Here is a 4,452-nt window from a genome sequence, read left to right as displayed (position 1 = left end):
TTGATCTTTATTTGGTAACCTTACTGAATTTACCTATTAATTCCAATAGTTCTCAGATTCTTCTAGCTTTTCTACATACTTAATCACGTCATCTACGGTTTTACTTCTTCCTTTCCAATTTTTATGTTACTACTTCCTTCATGCCTTACTGCATCAGGAAGAACTTCCAGTACAATACAGAAAAAAAGTTGTGACAATTTGGTATCCTTGTCTTTTTTGACCTAAAGAAAACACATTTGCTATTTCATTGTTAAGTATGATGTTAAATCTAGGTTTTCGTAGTTACCCTCTTACCACTGGGTTTCTCAACCAGCATTCCACAAAACCCTAGGCTTTCACAAGAAATCGTGATTTTAAAAAATAAACGTTTTTTTAACTTCTTACACCATGTGATGCTAGTGCTCACAGTAACAGGCAACTACTGAACAGCCAAACTAATGGTTTCATAAGGAATCTTTTAGCACCATGTGGTAGTGTGCAATGAGGGCTATGTTCACTTTGCTGAGGGCACTATCTGTTTTTGTTTGTTTGTTTGTTTCTTAAGGGACAGGGTCTCACTCTGTTGCCCAGGCAGGAGTACAGTGGCACGATCTCAGCTCACTGCAGCCTCCACCCCCAGGGTTCAAACAATTCCTGTGCCTCAGCCTCCCAAGTAGCTGGGACTACAGGCATGCACCACCACACCCAAGTAATTTTTGTATTTTTAGTAGAGACGGGGTTTCACCATGTTGGCCAGACTGGTCTCAAACTCCTGACCTCAAGTCATCCACCCACCTCGGCCTCCCAAAGTGCTGGGATTACAGGCGTGTGTCACCGTGCCCAGCCTGCCACTGTCTGTTTTTGATGCAACAGGGGCAGTTAGGCCACTGATAATTGGTAAGCTCTATATGGCACAAACAAAAGCACAGTAGGCTGACAATGTCAGCAGCTCCCTTCCCAAATTACATCCTCCAACCTTCCTTCACACAGTGCTACTGACTTACAGGACCAAACAAGCTCTACTGGTATAACAGAAACTCTAAGGAAAACACTCATTCTAAACAAGGAATATTTACACACCAAGATTCAACTGCCTCTTACCACTCTGAAATGTTGCAAAACATGGATTATGTAGCAATAAAAGTAAAATGTAGCCGGGCATGGTGGCTCACGCCTGTAATCCCATCACTTTGGGAGGCAAAGGTGGGCAGATCACAAGGTCAAGAGATGGAGACCATCCTGGCCAACATGATGAAACCCCATCTCTACTAAAAATACAAAATTTAGCCGTGCGTGGTGGCACACACCTGTAGTCCCAGCTACTCAGGAGGCTGAAGCAGGAGAATCACTTGAACCCGAGAGGCAGAGGTTGCAGTGAGCCAAGATTGCGCCACTGCACTCCATCCTGATGACAGTGAGACTCCGTCTCAAAAAAGAAAAAAAAAAGTAAAATGTATTGTGAAGTTTTCATATTTTTTGCAACTTTCTCAGTTACTATTCCCTTTAGTTTTGTAACATATTAGCATCTATGTCTTATACACATGTCTGACAGTCCAGTGTGATGATTTCTGAAGATACAATTTATGAAAGAAGAGAATTCCAAACCTAGGCCCAGGAACAATTCTAATAAGGCAAGTAATAAAGAACTATAATCTTCTGGGCCATTTTACTGCACCAGCACAGCAAGAAATAGAGAACAGCCCACCACTACAGTGAAAACTACTTATCAATGAACTTCACTAGGTTAGTAATGCAAAGTGTCCTATTCCAATGTGCAGCATCTGTGGCAAACAATTTATGACTCCAGCAAAACTGAAAAATCACTCAAACAGAAATCATAGCTACTGGACAAGTCAGGTACTTATTGGAATCTCAGAGTAAAGCTCTTCATTTATGTTTTTGTTTTTAAATCACATTCAGTGAAAAGGCTCATAAAGCATGTTATTAGTAGCAGAATTTATTGTCCAAAAAGGGGGTATGGGGGTAGAATCACACCACTAATGGGAACCTAATCATGTCAGCATGTTAAATGACAGTTAGTAAAATGCACAGCATGAGAAACTGAAAAGGTTTCACTCTCAAACAGTATGATAAGTTGACAAATTGATGATATGTCACATGATGCTAAGAGGTTTGTTTAATAAACTGAGAAACAGCTTGTTTATCCGGGCTGACAAACCAACAGATTTCACGATATATGTCTTGTAAATTTTTTTAAACAATGCTGAATTTCAAGAATAATTTTTGTGCTGCAAAAAAACTACCATAAACAAAGGGCATGACATATTCAATGTGGTGTCTTCATATCTAGAAACAAGAAGTCCATCTTAGAGAAACTGCGTTGGCATCTACAGTGATGTTCCCCATTAATGGCTGGCTCACGGCAAGGTTTTACCTCTCTTATTAAAAAAAAAAAAAAAAAAATCATGACATTGCTTTTTTCAGAGCAGTACTAGCATCAAAAATCCTTGGAAATGAAATTTAAGATGTCTTGATGGGTCAGGTGCAGTGGCGCACACCAATAATCCCAGCACTTTGGGAGACCAACACAGGAGGACTGCTTGGAGCCAGGAGTTTAAGACCAGCCTGGCAACATAGTAAGACCCCATCACTATTTTAAAAAAGTCTTGAATGATGTTTAAAAATGATTTGCTTTATTAGACATAGACCACTATACTTGAGCACCTAAATCTCCTGCTACATACAGAAATCCAGTGGCTCAGCATAGGAGGTATTCTCAACAGAATGCTGAAGCTGAAAGTTGAATTACAGAAGCACTTTCAAGAAAATAGTAGGCCATGCTTTACTGAGTGCTCTGAAGATGAAGAGTGACTGCAGGAGCTAGCCTCTTAGCAGACTTTTTAAAATAATACAAACCAGTTGAACAAGTTTTAAAAAAATGTTTTGACTTCAAGTGACAAGACATTTAGATTTCAAAGGAAAACTGAATCTCTGGAAAAACCATGTGGCAAAGGAAACCTTGTAATGCTGTTTGGGCTTGAAAGTGAGGAAGGATACCAGCAACTGAAGCATTCTCGAAAACCACCTGGAAGAACTAAAACACAAAATTAAACAATACTTTCCCCCTCTTTCAACACAAACGTGAACCTGGGTAAAGGTTCCTTTCTTATCTCAAGCTTCTGCCCAACTGAGAACAAATAAGTTGTCTACTTTGATCAGGTGAAAAAAGAAATCAAGTAGAAAATTTTAAAAAAGAAAAAAACCGAGGTTTCCTCTGCCTAAAGTACTGACTTGCGTAAGAGTGGAGATCTTGCCTGGGGAGTAGGGAGCAACCACACACACAAAGAGCAGGCTAATAAGTTGGGCAAAATAAATGCAAAGACAAAAATACTCTCCTGTCAAAAGAGCACTGAAAATTATTATTAACTTATCATATCCACAACTTACTGATTAGCTTAATATATGTGAACTGGAGGTATAGCAATTCTTTGCATGGGTTCTCTGAGACCTGAAAATTATCTTAAGGGTTCCTCCAGAGTAAGAAGATTGAGAAAGGCTGCTCTACTGCATTGAGGAACTTTGCCTCTACTAATTTGCTACAAGTTTTTATCAGAAATTGGTATTAAATTTTACCAAAGGCTGGACACGGTGGCTCATGCCTGTAATCCCAGCACTTTGGGAGGCCGAGGCGGGCAGATCATGAGGTCAGGAGATCAAGACCATCCTGGCCAACACAGTGAAACCCCATCTGTACTGAAAATACAAAAAATTAGCCGGGTGTGGTGGCACATGCCTGTAATCCCGGTTACTTGGGAGGCTGAGGCAGGAGAATTGCTTGAACCTGGGAGGCAGAGGTTGTGGTGAGCCAAGGTAGCGCCACTGCACTCCAGCCTGGGCAACAGAGTGAGACTCCAACTCAAAAAAGAAAACTCAAAAAAAAAAAAACAAAAAAAACTTTACCAGCAACTTTTTCTACAACCACTAAGAGATCATGATTTTTCTTTATTCTGTTAATATAAAGTATACTAATTAATTTTCAAATATTAACCACTCATACATTCCTAAACTTTACTCCATCGCAACGTATTATCAGATCTATTGACATATATATTCATATCTTATATTTGAACAGATTAAATTTGTTCATATCTTTTTAAAAATGTTTACACCTGTATTTAGTAGAGATACTGTCATGTAATTTAAATACTTTATTTAAAACTGGAAATAGATCCATATTCTTGACCCAACCCTACTTCATTTAATGTCTATAGACTCCAGAGTTTCTAAATTCAAAAATAACTGTCAGAAGTAATTCAGACAGAAGTTAGGCCAGTGGTTCTCAAACTTCAGCATGTCTGACAAGCACTTGAAGGGCTTTTTAAAAAAAAAAAGACTGCTGCTCATTTGGGAGGCCGAAGGCGGCGGATCACGAGGTCAGGAGATCAACACCATCCTGGCTAACACAGTGAAACCCAGTCTCTACTAACAAAATACAAAAAAATTAGCCACGTA

At 39.3% G+C, this 4,452-nt stretch overlaps 1 protein-coding gene across 1 annotated transcript in view; it reads right to left on the bottom strand.

The window, feature by feature from the left end:
* Window positions 1-4,452, bottom strand: part of GTF2E2 (general transcription factor IIE, polypeptide 2, beta 34kDa) — a 103,646-nt gene that overhangs the window by 53,151 nt on the left and 46,043 nt on the right. The window lies entirely within an intron of this gene.

This window comes from Colobus angolensis, unplaced genomic scaffold (genome assembly GCF_000951035.1).
Source record: "Colobus angolensis palliatus isolate OR3802 unplaced genomic scaffold, Cang.pa_1.0 Scaffold233, whole genome shotgun sequence".
NCBI lineage: Eukaryota > Metazoa > Chordata > Mammalia > Primates > Cercopithecidae > Colobus > Colobus angolensis.
The sequence above is the reverse complement of the archived record's forward strand: the minus strand, read 5'-3'. Positions and strand labels throughout refer to the sequence as shown.